Source organism: Colobus angolensis, unplaced genomic scaffold, assembly GCF_000951035.1.
Source record: "Colobus angolensis palliatus isolate OR3802 unplaced genomic scaffold, Cang.pa_1.0 Scaffold232, whole genome shotgun sequence".
Classification (NCBI taxonomy): Eukaryota; Metazoa; Chordata; class Mammalia; order Primates; family Cercopithecidae; genus Colobus; species Colobus angolensis.
The window spans coordinates 525,601-540,154 of record NW_012115511.1 but is presented as its reverse complement, the minus strand read 5'-3'; the positions used below and the strand labels follow the sequence as shown (position 1 = coordinate 540,154).

Here is a 14,554-nt window from a genome sequence, read left to right as displayed (position 1 = left end):
CCTTCCTTCCTTCTCTCTTTCACAGGGTCTCACTCTGTCAGCCAGGCTGGAGTGCAGAGGTGTAAACATGGGTCACTGTAGTCTCAACCTTCTAGGCTCAAGCGATGCTCCCACCTCAGGCTCCCAAGTAGCTGGGACCACAGGCACACGCCACCACAGCCAGCTAATTTTTTAATTTTGTAAAGATGGGGTATCACCATGCTGCCCAGGCTTGTCTCAAACACCTGGGCTCAAGCCATCCTCCTGCCCTGGCCTCCCAATGTACTGGGAGGTTACAGGCATGAGCTATTGCATTTGACCAGTCTTCGTTTTCTAACTAGTCACTAAGTGAATTCAGAATTTCTGGGGCAGACTGTCTCACTGGTTCAGCATGTTTGAGAGTTACTTTATGGATCTGTAAATAATGACAGTGCAACATTTTAAATAATTAATTTAAAGAAACTCACACTTTGGAAATGGTCCTTATTTATCAGCCCAAATACCTTTTTGTTGTTTTATCCATTCCTAAGAATTTTGAAGGTACTTTCCTAACATTACTTTTTAAGTTATTAATGCTACATACATTTTATTTACCTTTATACCTAAGAGGGACTCCATTTTCTCTGCATTTCCTACTGACTGGCAGAAGATAGAACCCAGTGTTTCTCCCCAGACAGAGCAGTGCCTTGCAAGGCAAACCAGAATATCTGCACCTTTTTTTTTTTTTCTAAATGATTAATACCACAGGATGTGGTCTTTGGCGAGAGCTATGGAGCTAGACTAAGGAGTGTTCTTCAGGTCCCTGGGCCTGTAATTATCCGAGGCATACATGCCAGATGGGCCACGTGCCATCACCATGGTGACCCATGGCAAAGGCATCTCTCTCCTGGCAACTTGAGAACAGCAGATCCAGCATAGCTGGTCTTGTGTACACCTTCTGTGTGCTTACTGTAGATAAAAATGAGAGAAGCAAAGGCTCTTTCCTGGCTATGACAAGAGCTCAAAGGGAGTTACTGCCACTTTCATGTCATTACCATAACAAGAAACTGCCTCTCCCTTGCCAGTGACAAGTTTATGTGCCTAAGTTAACTAAAAGGGAGGGCTGTGATGTTTCTTATGTGGAAGGGTTGAAAGACTCTGTGAGTCAACGTGTATATTCTTGCACCTTTTGATTTTTCAAGAAATCATAAACATCTTCTTGTCTTTTTTTTTTTTTTTTTGAGAAGGAGGCTCACTCTGTTTCCCAGGCTGGAGTGCAGGGGTGTGATCTTGGTTCACTGCAGCCTCCTACTCCCAGGTTCAAGCAATTCTCCTGCCTCAGCCTCTCGAGTAGCTAGGATTATAGGAGCGTGCCACCACGCCCTGCTAATTTTTTGTATTTTCAGTAGACATGGATGGGGTTTCACCATGTTGGCAGGCTGGTCTCTTACTTCCGACCTCAAGTGATCCGCCCGCCTCCGTCTCCCACTGTGCTGGGATTACAGGCATGAGCCACCGCGCCTCAGCAGATCTTCATGCCTTCTGAAATTCCCCCAACTGTATGCTGCACAGGCTGCAAGTGTCTGATGGGTTAGATCAGAGTCTTTTTTGTTCTATATATCAGGATAGTTTTCTGCTATAAAAGATACAACAACAACAACAACAAAAACAGCAATGACCACAACAAAGCAGAATAGCTGAATAAAATGATTTGTAGAGGTTATAGCTAACTTACCTACCTAGAAATCTGGAGATAAAAAATTCTGAAATCACTTACTCCGGCAGCTCAGCAATGTGAGGCTGCTGGGTTTGCTTCACTCTGATTGTGTTGGCTGTCTCCTCATGGTCATGAGATGGGCTATCCAGGCGTCCAGCAGCACTTCCTTACCCAACAATGTCCAAAAGCAGGAAAGCAGGCATGAAGGGCCCTGTCTCAGAAGCCTATCAGGAGACTTTCTGGTATGTCCATTGGCCAGGCGTGGGCCACATGGCACTCACCTCCTGAGGCAGAGGGCACTGGAGTTACCATGAATGCCAGTTACGGCTCAAACCCTGAGAACACCGACACCTGATACAGCAATACAATATCAGAGTTCTTTTGGCAAAGAAAGGAAGGCATCTAGGAGTGTCTGCTGGCTCCTGAGAAAGGACAGTCATTGAAGGCTTGTGCTTTGCTTGTTTCTTGCTGCAGGTGGGACATCCTATTAGCTTTCTATTAGCTAATAGAAATTAGCTAATATTAGCTTTCTCTTTCTCCCTAAAATTCTAAATCACCAGATTCTCTGATGACCTGTATTTTTTCTCAGTTTCACTCACATATGCCAGTAAGAACACATAAACATAAAAACCCAACATCCTTTCAGACAGCAAATTCTGCAGTGCTAAGTTTTGTGCATTTATAGGTAAAAACAGCCTCTCACCCTCTAATTATTTCATCCAGGCATTTCTTTATTAAGATCTTTATTACACTCCTACTGTGTGTTAGATGTGCTCTCTGTCTTGCAGTAGCACACAGTGTAATGAGACATACCGTAACTACATGCCTGCCTGGTAGTTTTCTTCCATGTAATTTGAAGTGTCATAAAAACAAAGTTCAATGCAACAAATTTTACTCAGATAAAGAAAAGAAAAAGAACCAAACTAGGGAAATTGGCCACTAGGGTCTAGGGTGGAGAGAGAGAGGGTGTGCGAGTGAGTGTAAGAGGAGAGTGAGAAAGGTGGGGAAGGGGGAATCGAAAGAGAAAGATAATGTAAGAAAGGTGTGAGGAGTTTTCATTTTTATTTCAGATAGGAAAGAACCATTTCTCTCAACCATTTTGGACTTGAGGACTTCTGAGTTTAATTGTTAATAAAATCTGGGGAACTTGACTTGTGTATGTTCTCTTATTCTCTTTTTGGGAAGTCCATTTTATGGACTGAATATTTGTGTTCTTCCAAAATTCATATGTTGAAGCTCTAACCTCAATATGATGGTATTTGGAGGAGGGAATTTTGAGAGGTGATTATGCTTAAGGAGATCCCGAGGGTGGGACAAGTGTCCTCTCTGTGCCACATGAGGACACAGGGGGAAGGTGGTTGTCCACCAGCCAGGAAGTGGGCCCTTAGGAGGAAGTGAATTGGCCAGCTCCTTGGTCTTGGACTTGCCAGTCTCCAGAACTATGAAAAATAAATGTCTGTTGTTTAAGCCACCCAGTCTATGGTGTTTTGTTATAACAGCCTGAGCTGACTAAGACATCCATATTCTCTCCGATTCCATTTGCCAGGAAATAAACCGTGGTTTTCTTTAGGGAATGGGGTGGGATGAGATACGGGTGAAGGTGGTCCCCTGGCTGTGCCTAGATGGAAGGATCCCAAGGTTCTCAGCCACTATGCATTTGCCAAGTGCTCTGTTTTCAGCAGGGATCTCAGCTCCACTGTCCCTCTCAGGGAATTTGCAGAACAACTGGTTTCATGCCAAGTTAATGCCCCAAGAGCTACATCACTTAGCCTTTTGTCTGCTGTGTCTTTTCCTGCTCACTTTACCCTTGTAAGTTAATACCTTTTAAACATTTCTTTTCTCACATTTTAGTGAGATTTTAGGAGAAACAGAAGTTAAATGTATGTGATCAGTCTGCCATTTTAAACAAGTTAGTCTAATTTTCTCACCTAATATTCTCTTTCTTAAACTTTAGTATTCAAGTCATAGTAGCATCTGAAAATGAGTGGAAAACTTTCACTAGTTTATTATTCTTAGGCACAATATGTATAATACTGAGAATATTAAGAACTATCTTTTTCTTAAAGATTTGCTATTACAGATGGTTCAAACCATCTAGGCCTAATGCTTTTAGCAGGGAGAGTAAAGATTTTGCTTCAGTGATTTTATCTTTCCTTCCTTCTACTTTTGTAACTTCTTTTTTTTCTTTTTTTCTTTTTTTTGATAATTGATTCTGGGTAATTATCCCATTAGTCATTTCAGAGAACTGCCTTTTAATTTGTTAAACTACATCTGGGTTTTGTTTTTTTTTTCCAATTTCATAAACTTTTACTTGTATCTTCATTATTTGTTCCTTTTGCTTTCTTTGGGCTTACCCTGTTCTTTTTCTAGCTTCCTGAGCTGAGCACATAGCTCATTTATTTTCATATTTCCTGTTTTTTCACATACACGTATGTTAGGATAGAATTTTCCCTCTCAATGTTGCTTTTTATTTTGAGACAGATTCTCACTCTGTCACCCAGGCTGGAGTGCAGTGGTGTGATCTCAGCTCACTGCAGCCTCCGCCTCCTGGATTCAAGCAATTCTTCTGCCTCAGCCTCCTGAGTAGCTGAGACTACAGGCACGCACCACCATGCCTGCCTAATTTTTTTTTTTTTTTTTTTTTTTTGGTATTTTTAGTACAGACAGGGTTTCACTATGTTGGTTAGGCTGGTCTTGAACTCCTGACCTCAAGTGATCTTCCTGCCTTGGCCTCCCAAAGTTTTGGGATTGCAGGTGTAAATCACCATGCCTGGTCTCAATGTTACTTTAGAACATGGTTCAAGATTTGCTTAGTAGCACTTGGATTGCAGTTAGTTCTAAATATTTTGTAATTTTGATTGTGATTTTCTCTTTAATTCATGTCTTTTTAAAAATTTGTTTTTGGTTTACAGAGAATTTTTTCCTCTTTTTAGTTGTTGATATCTAATTCAATTGTTTTCAGTAAAAAAAAACTTATACATGAACATTAATTTCTTGGAATTCATGAGTTTTCTTTTGTGGCTTAATAATTGGTCAGTTTTTATGTATGTTTTCTAAAGAACTGAATGTTCTCTTCTTCAGGAGTAGAGTTTCTAATCACATGTTCCAAATTGATTATAATCTTACTAATTTTTTGTCTTCTTTTTCTATCGTGCTCTGAAAGAGATATCCTGAAATCTTCCCCATTACTTCTAGATTTATTAACTCCTTTCATAATCCTTTATGTACTTTGAGATTCTGTTTTTAAGTGCATTCAATTTCTCAATTATTGGTTCTTCTTGGAAAATTGTTTTTTTTATGTCATTTTATAGTATGTCTCTTTACCTGTGTTAGACTTCTCATCTTATTCTATTTTTTCCAGTATCTGTACAAATATTTTTTCACTAGTTTCCTTTTGGTATGTATTTTTCCAGTATGTCTTTTGCCATCTTATTATTTTTGAATTTGTATTTGTGTTGAGTGTTTCATGTAAGGAACATAGAAACATATTTGGCTTTTGTTTTTCCAAGACAACTAAATAGTGTGTCTTCGATGGGTGGGTTTAATTTATTCATATTCGTTATGATTATTGATGTGTTCAAACTTATTTCTGCTATCTTATTTTGTATTTTTATTCATATTTTCCCTTTGCTTCTGTTTCTTTTCCTGCTTTTGTGATTAATACTTTTTTTTACTTTTCTCACCTTGCTAATTTCAAAGTTGAGTTATAGATTGTTTTTCTATTTTTAGTATTTATCTTTTAATTTTTACCACAAACATTTAACGTTCTAGGAAGACTCATGTCTTTAATTCTGATAAATTCTAAGCGATTTCCGCCTATTAAGTTCTGCCTCACTGCCATTTCCCTTATCATATACTTCTGAAATTCCTCTCAGGTGAGTGATGGAGTCTCTTAAGGCTAACTTTAGCTGCAGCCATGTATCTGCCCTTCTATCCCATCCCATCCCATCCCATCCCATCCCATCCCATCCCATCCCATCCCATCCCATCCCATCCCATCCCATCCCATTCTATCCTATTCTGCTTCCTTCGGTATAGATTTACCTGAGAACAACTCCCCTATGATGTTCTTGCTTCGAAGAAGCTCTGCTTCTAAAACCCACTGGTTAAGTAATCTGCTCAAAGTCACACAATAGTGAAGGAGTGCACCACTCCCTCAACTATGTCACTGCAGCTCCCACTGCAAAGGGGCTGTTAAAAACAACTCCCTCCTCTCCACAATCCAAGCGCTTCTTCTGGCAGCCCTCAGTGGATGGCTGTCTCCAGCTTCCATTCTCACTGGACTGCTGAATCCTGATGGTCTGTAGGCCTTGGCTTGGCATGCACAGCTGGTCTCCTTCCCAGGCCCCCTTCAGCTGCTCCTGGGGAATGTCCCAGCCTTGGAGTCTGGGTGAAGTCCACATGGGGAGCGTGGGAGTCTGGTCTTCCTCCATCTTCTTTTCAGCTTCTTGTCCTGGCACTGAAGTTCTGCCCTCCTTCCTCTAAGGCCTTCTCTTTTTGGTTCTTAATAGCCTTTTCTTCTCCTAAAAACCTTCCTCTTGCATATCAAAAACTTGGGCTTTCAAAAGTATTGTTTCTGATCTGGGATCAAGAACTTATTTTGGAAATTAGCACCCAACACTGACTATTTCTTTCTCTCTGGATTTCAACTGTCCTTATTCTCCTTCAGGTTCTATGGGAGCTGAACAAGGAAGAGAAGAAAAGTACAGACATTTGTATTTCAAGATGCCTTCCTGCCATAGCATTTAGAATACACTGGCAAACAGCCTGGCATAAAGTATGCATGCTGTGCATGTTATCAGTATGCTTTTAAAATTATTCAGTGATTTTCAGCAGCAGCATTTGCTGGTGATGCAGGTTTTATTACCACAGATTTCTTCTTTGTCTGGTGAGGTCTGACCTCCTCAAAGCTAACTGCTCTATAGCCCTAATCTCTTTCCCTACATAGATATCCAGTGGCCTGGACCATGGTTCCCTTTGAAGCTTCTCCCAAGGACATTGGTGGCATTTGTACTAATGGAACTCCTGGAGACCTACTATTTCTGCAATAGAACGACTGCACCCCTGCAGATTTACTCTTCTCCATATGTTATTACTGAATCACATTGAAATAAGCACAAATGTTTCTCCCTTTGCTTGCCTATTGTCTCTGTTTTGCTTATTACCTTTTCTTTCTCTTAAAGATCTAGGAGTATAATATTTGAATTTCTGTTTTCAAAACCAAAAAATGAAAAGGAATAATGCAAATCAAAAATTACTCTACTACATCCGTTTAATACTAACGTCGTGGACTTGTAGCTGTAGGGATGTAAAGACTTAGAGGACAAAATTAAGAGAGTATGCAAAGAACTATGTATATTAAGTTGCTTCATGAAATATTGGTGAGCTTCTGCCGATTTTAGTGGTACGAGACTGTATACTGGTGAGTACAAAGGAAATGTAAATTACTTGGTTGGGTTCCTGTAGAAACTCTTAGTTTCCATAGAGAATAACCACATGAAATAATTGTTGAGCAATATTTAGATAAGTGACAGTCTTTGGCCTCACCCCTGACACCATCACCCCATTACTCCACTGCCCCACACGTTAATAATATAGCCAGCACCAAGTAAGCATTATCTTGGTACCAGATGCCATTCTATCCCTTTGGCAAATGTTTGCTCACTTAATCCCATAATTCTACAGACTAGCTAGATACTGTTATTGTTATGATCATTTTACAGATAAGAAAACTGAAGCACAGAGGTTAATGATAGGACTCTCATCTCTAGGGCATAATTCTACTCTCTTCCTACTCTTTTAGTAAAAGCCATCATATCTTACAACATATTATTGTGATTTGGTGCTTCTCAAAATTTTGCAAAGCCTGCTGTGCTCATTTCAGAGTAAGTGCTCAAAAATGTATAGATGTCAGTGAACTTTGGGACAGTTCTTCAGTCCCTTTGGGTTCTCCATTGGCCTCTAGATTCTGAACTTTTCTAACCCTTGGCATCAATTATTCTGCCTAAGAATTACCATCTAAGGATCCTGGTTATCAGACCTTCCAAGCCAAGAAAGTCAGAAACTAAGAGCTTGCTTTAGGCTCAGCAATTGATTCTCTTAGCCAGGGTTCCACATGGGAATAGATAGAGCTGAGTAACTATGGCTGTTGCATGAGGGAAAAGAGTGAGTAATAGTTGTGGGAGCATGAGAGGACCTGAAGTATCAAGTTCAAGGAAGGACCTGGAAACCAGAAATTGAATCCAAAGCAAATTGCCAATGTGGAATTGGCAAACAGTCAGAAGGTGTGGGAGGCAGAGTCCAGCAGTGTCTGTGCATGGCATGCAGACGTGAAGGCTGATGAGCCCTCTTGCTTGGTCTGTGGTTCAGATGCATGCCCCGAGTGTGTGTGTGTATGTGTGTGTGTGTGTGTGTCGTCGGTGGGAGGTCTGCCTGTGTTCAGCCCACCACAATCAGGGCCTCCTTGGTATATCCCTGAGCCCCTTTTCCACCCTATTCCCTGCATGATTCCATGGGAGGACTTTGATGGGTAAAGAGAGGAGTCCAAGTAGAAAGGCACGTGTGGCAATAATGGGGCCTATTTTGAGAAGTGTCCCCAAGCCAAAATGTAAAATCTCTCATTCTTATGACAAATACAGCCCTCTGATGGTCATGGTGTTTTACAGCTAGGAATTGAACACTTCAGGGTGAAAGAGGTATTTTCCAGTCTGGATGTTATGTAGATACAGAGGGGTTACTTTATTCCTTACTCTCTTACAACTCATTTTGGCAACTTATTTGTGACTTCTCCTTTTTCCCTCAGGAACACAGGCAATTTTTATATAAGGCAGTCTGAGACTGTGAAGGGCTACCATTACGTGAAAACCTTCAGTTTCAAGTCATGGCCTTCATGCAAAATGCCTGTCCATTTAATCCACAGTCCTTTATTTCTGGGACCTTTGGAAGAAGCTTTTTAGTCTAGTGATTTATATTTAAAATATTGCATCCAGGCCAGGTCCAGTGGCTCACACCTGTAATCCCAGCACTTTGGGAAGCAAAGGTGGGTGAATCACCTAAGGTCGGGAGTTCCAGAGCAGCCTGGCCAACATGGTGAAACCTTGTCTCTACTAAAGATATAAAAATTAGCCGGACATGGTGGCCCATGCCTGTAATCCAAGCTACTCGGGAGGCTAAGGCAGGAGAGTCACTTGAACCCAGGAGGCAGATGTTGCAGTGAGCTGAGATCATGCCACTGCACTCCAGCCTGGACAATAGAGTCAGACTCTGTCTCAAAAAAATAAAAAATCAACAACCACATTGTATCCACGTGGCACATAGATTATTCTTAGGACATTAATTTTATTCTTGCAAGAATTTTTAGTTTTAGTTTAAATTCTTTTGGGCTCTCTCTCTCTCTCTCTCATATATATTTATTATTATAGTTTATTTACTTGTTAAACTATGATAAGAAATGTATTTATTATAGTTTGGGAGGCTAGGTAGTCCAAGTCCAAGGGGCTACGTCTGGTGAGGGCCTTCTTGCTGGTGGAGACTCTGCAGAGTCCTGGGGTGATACAGAGCGTCACACGGCAAGGGTGAGCTGTGTGTCTTTTCATTTTGCTTTGATTTTTTTTTTTTCCTATTTTTAATTTTTTTAAGAGAACAGATCTTGCTACATTGCCCAGCCTGGTCTTGAACTCCTGGCCTCAAGTGATTCTCCCACCTCAGCCTCCCAAGTAACTGGGACTATAGACATGAGCCACTGTGCCCAGCTTTGCTTTGATTTTTGTTTTGAATAGATCCTACTTACCTGAATCTGTAACACGATGAGTACGAGGGAGTCTAGTTACTCATTGTTCAGAGGAAATTGCGCTGTATTTAGACGATACTCTTAATGATCTCAATATCTAATAAAGAAAACAATGCCTTTGTGTAGCATGTTGAGATTAGGACAAAAATTTCATATCATTTTCCCCCTTGCTTGTTAAGTCATCAAAAATGTAACATAAATACCAAGTTGCCGGTAAAGATTCCATAAAGTGGGAACTTTTAGACATGGCTATTAGCGATGATAATCTTTGAAATAATAGGGCAGTGTGAACTGACCTTGCAACCTGCCTGGTGTGAGCATGACTCTAGCACACATCAGTGGTGGGACTTGAGGCAAGATACTCACCTTCTCTAAGGCTGAATTTCCTCTTCTGTAAAATGAAGATGATATAAAGTTTAATTTAGAAGAACTATTGTTGGGACTAAATAAAAATAATAATTATTGCAGGGAATCTAAATTAAGCAACTAATCTAAAAGAATTAAAAGACGGTTTATGCAAAGGTGTTTGTTTTCCATCATTCATAATAAAAAATTTGAAAGTCTGTTAAATGTTCATCAATAAGGGAATCATTAAACACATTATTATGTAGCTTTTTGGTGGAATGTCTTGCCACTGTGACGTAAACACTTATAAAGATTATGCAGCAAAACAAAATGAACAGAAATCCTTAAATAACATAAATTGAAAACATAAAAAACAAAATTAATGTATAGTGTTATTAAAATGTAAAATATTAATATGAAAGAAGTAAGGCAGAGGGTTCACAAAAGGGTAACAGGGTCATTGAGTTATACATTTTTCCTATTTTTAATTTTTTCTATTACATTATTATATTGTCTTTATAATTAAAACAGCATTAATATTAATTACTTTTATTTTTCCTATTTATAAAAATCCTTACTTTAGAGAACATAAATAATGCTGAAAATCATGAAGAATCCAACTATTAACCTTAATATTACTATTGGTATTTTAACTTACATTGTTCCATTTTTATGTATTATACATGATATATATTATGTATATATGTATATGTATACATATATGAAAATAAAGCAATAGTATTGTTTTACTATCAATTTTGCTCTCAGTCTGCTTCCTAAAGCTGTTGGTTTTATATCTCTTCTTTATCTTTGACCTTTTCACAGAAGTCTATTCTCCTTTTCCTGGGAGCTTTAAATTCTCATGTCCTACTGGGAACACCAATCAGCCCTTTTTTGAAATGTTCTCGTGTGTCTTGTCAAAAATAATTACCAGAGGTGAACTGTGCCTCCAAAACTTCCAGATAATACTTTTTCCTTGTGGTGCTGTATTTCCCCCATAGATACTACACCATTATTGTGGTTGTTTTCTCTTTAATTATCCTTAAATATGGTGAGACCCTCCCTGCCCCAGACCCTTGGTCCTGTGCGCCTACACTTGGGTCCATGAAGACTTCTCCCAGATGGAAGGCAGTGGAGCAGGTCAATGCACTCAGTTACTTCCCTTTTCTCATTATTCATCTAGTTTTATTCTTCTGGATTTAATTGGAATATTCACCTGTTCTCTGCTCAGTTCTCTAAAAATTAGGGAAACACATATATTTTATGTAAGTATAGACTCTCTTCAACATATACATCCAGGGAAAACTCCCAGCCCAGGGTCCCCATCCCAGGGCTCTTTATATCTTGACTCCTACCCATAGCATTTTATGTGAAAGGAACTATCTACCTGTGAGTAAAATGTGTTCTCTTCTGCTTCTTACTTAGGCATAGAACACAGATGCGAAGAGTTCACTTCAAGGGCTGGGTTTGTGTAGATGCCTGTGATTCATGTTGTCAGAGAATTGACTGTAGGGCTGGGTTGCTCTTCAGCTTAGTACCAGCACTGAACTGAAGGAAGCAGTGCCCCTTAGGAGTGGGCAGGAAGTTCTGCCCATGAAATGGATCTGCTTCTCCACTGAGCTGGAACCTCGGCACAAATGTAAAAAGGGAATGGAGATAACTCGTGGAGCACTGAATGGATCTGATGAGTATAATTGTGTATGTCAGAAATCAGTGCCTCGGCAGTAACGGCTATACACATTTCCTTTTTCTTTTTTTCCCATCAGTTATAGAACACATATGTCCCAGCTAGAAGTAGACAGTGAGGGAAGTTTGAACCCTTTTCCTACCTATTTTGTAAAGGGAAATCTTGTATTTTGAAGGGCAAAGCATGTACAAACCCATTCTGCATTTCATTCCAGCCACAACTAAATGTACTTGGTAGTAATTTTTAGGAATACATCTAAGAACTTTCCAAAATGTTGCCTGTGATCCTGGTTTTCAGAGCTGCCTTAATTTTTTTTTTTTTTCTGGTCAATGTGATAGAACTGTGGGAGAAGAATGTCAAAAATTTATTTTAAAATTGGAGGTCCCTGTTTTCAATTTAAATACTTTGTTAAATATACTTTAAAAAGTCGTGACCTTTTATAATTTCTCACTAAACTTGATGCGGAAACACAAATAGTTCTCAAAAAAACATTAGCTGACAGAGAATCTTTGAGGAATTTTCACAAACTGTAAGATTAGTGGAGATGGATGGATGAAAGAGAACTGGTAGCTTGCCTACCCATTATCTTGGTAAGACACAGCATTGTGGCTCATAAAATTGGTGGACGTAAGGATGAAAGACATTTCATCTCTTCTGCACTCCATGACCCCTGACTCACAGCCAGGATTTGACTCAACCAGAGAATCTGGGGGCCATCGCTTTACTCCGTGGGTGCCCTTCCCTGCCATAGGTTTCTACATTGTTTCCTGATACTCAGTAGGAATGGAGAACCAGACTAGCAGTGGTACATTGTGTCCAAGCAGATACTTAACAGGATAGGCTTTCGTTTATGCTGGTGATGGTGATTCATATGTCAGAGAATTGGCCCCAGGACTGGTGGCTCTTGCACTTACTTCCTGAGCCCAACTAGAAGCAATGCCCCTTACCTGCGAAACAGATCTTTTGCTGGAGGTGTTAAAAAGTGGATCAAACCACCTTCTAAGTGGACTATCGAGGTAAGATCTTCAAGGTAACATATAGGCCCAAGTTCAGGTTATGAATCGAAGAGAAAGGTGTTTTGCTTGGTTAATAATGTCAAAGATAAAGAGGCAAAGCTGGGAATGAAACACGAGGCAGAAAGCAGTGCACTGCAACTAAAAGCAGCAAGAGGGAGCAAGGATGCCTGAGAGGATGCCTGTGACTCAGTCTAGAACACAGAGGCAAGGAGCTAGAATCTGCCTCCGGGGTGGGGAGGAAGCCATGCACAGCATTCTGGGGAATGACATTCCCACACTTCCTTGGCCAACGGAGAACCTCAGTCTGATTAAAATGATCTGGACGTAAATCTGCCTCTGCATAGTGAGATGACCAGCCAGAGGAGTTAGGAGATGCCTGTTGCAGGGCAACAGAGTCACACGTATTTGGCTTCTTTATGGAGCTCGTGGGCAAACATAATTTGGATGGGTCTCTATGTACAACACTGCTTTAGTTATAATATACATTCTGGAGAACAATATGATTTTGGTAACTTAGACAACTACCTTTTAAGGCTCCCTGGCATTTTTGTTTTGTTTTGTTTTGTTTTTTGTTTAAAGACTCTGTTCTCCCCTTCCTCCGCACCCCTAATCTCAGCATTCTGAAGTGGGCAAAAGCCCCTGTGTCCTTAACTCCCATTATTACTCTTCAGTAGAAAATAACTTTGGGGTAACAAAGAAGGAAGGATAAAATATGCAAATAAACTTGGTAGAAGCATTATATGAATTGCTTAATATTTACTGTGAAATTATTAACTTCTATGCAAGGTTTTATATTATGGAATTGTGTTCAGTAAACTTAAAAAATAGTCCAGTAATGTTATTATAGTTAACTTCATAGCACGGGCATTGTACGAAACAAAAAGTGGGATAATTTTCCATATAAGTATTAGTAATAGAAAGTGAGTCATGCTTGAATTGCAAAATATGTATGTGGTAAAGGCCAGTAATTTGAAGTTTTATGTCAGAAAAATTGCTGATCCAGCTGTCTCACCACACTGTGGGACTAACCAATCAACTCACAACATAACAAATGATCAGGTCAAGGAGTAATTTATACTTAAAAAAGCAAAAAATGGGAGCAATTACAAATTACAACGACTTTAAGATAGCATAAAGGACAAATTGATAACAAAGTACCTCGTTTCCTCAAATGGAAAGTTCACAGTCTGTATGTGTATGCACAGTAGGGTATTTGTAAAGTTAGAGCCTTGTATGGCAGCTGTATTTTAAAAAGATACTAGTTTAGAATTCTCCGTAAACTCAAAGAACTTGCTAATTTTAGTCCATGAATTATCGAATTTTATTTATCCTTAATATCTCAATTAGGAAGTTATAAAGAATAGCTCTAAGTGGTAAGGTTCTATGGAATTATGAGTCAGCCACCAAAAAGAACTCACAAATGGACTTTCATATCTCTGAGAAGGTGTGTTAGCAGCTCCCCAGAACTATGCTTGGAGAACCCTTGAGCTGACGTGCCTTCAATTTGGGAGGGAAGACAAAGAAAGGTCTTGCTTGGAGTTAGTACCAGTCTTTAAGGCAGAGAAAACGTGACCCATGAAGAATGAAATATAGAAAGATGTAATATTTCTGGACCACAAATTGAGAATTGCTCTTTAAAGCACCAAAATTTTTAAGAAGAGATTTTTTAATGGAAATTATTCCAAAGATGTGTAGTAATCATTTCTTTGGTTTTTAACTAGCGTATACTCATACTAATTATGTGGCCTTTGTCATCACTACTAATATCAGTTGTTGCAAAACACTGTAATAAAATGATATCCTTAGGGTTTTCTAAGAGTGGGATACTTGCATCTACATTAGGTAATCACAATCTAGTCCTTGAATCCAGAAGTTTTAATAGTTTTTTTCCCCAGTCCTCTTTCTCACTGTCAGCACATCAATTCTCACCTCTGCCTTTTTCTCTGGTCACCTTGCCCAGCCATCTAAACTGATGCTTCTGATGTGAATAAAAAACTATTATTGTATAAAGAATTATTAAGTTTTAAAGCACTTTCTAGGCC

At 39.4% G+C, this 14,554-nt stretch overlaps 1 protein-coding gene across 1 annotated transcript in view; it reads right to left on the bottom strand.

The window, feature by feature from the left end:
* GLI3 (GLI family zinc finger 3) overlaps nucleotides 1-1,854 on the bottom strand; it is a 306,231-nt gene extending 304,377 nt beyond the window's left edge. Inside the window, exon 1 of the mRNA XM_011944494.1 lies at nucleotides 1,736-1,854. The gene's annotated coding sequence lies outside the window, so the exon portion shown is untranslated. The remainder of the gene's footprint in view (nucleotides 1-1,735) is intronic.
* Between the last annotated feature and the right edge of the window lie 12,700 nt (nucleotides 1,855-14,554).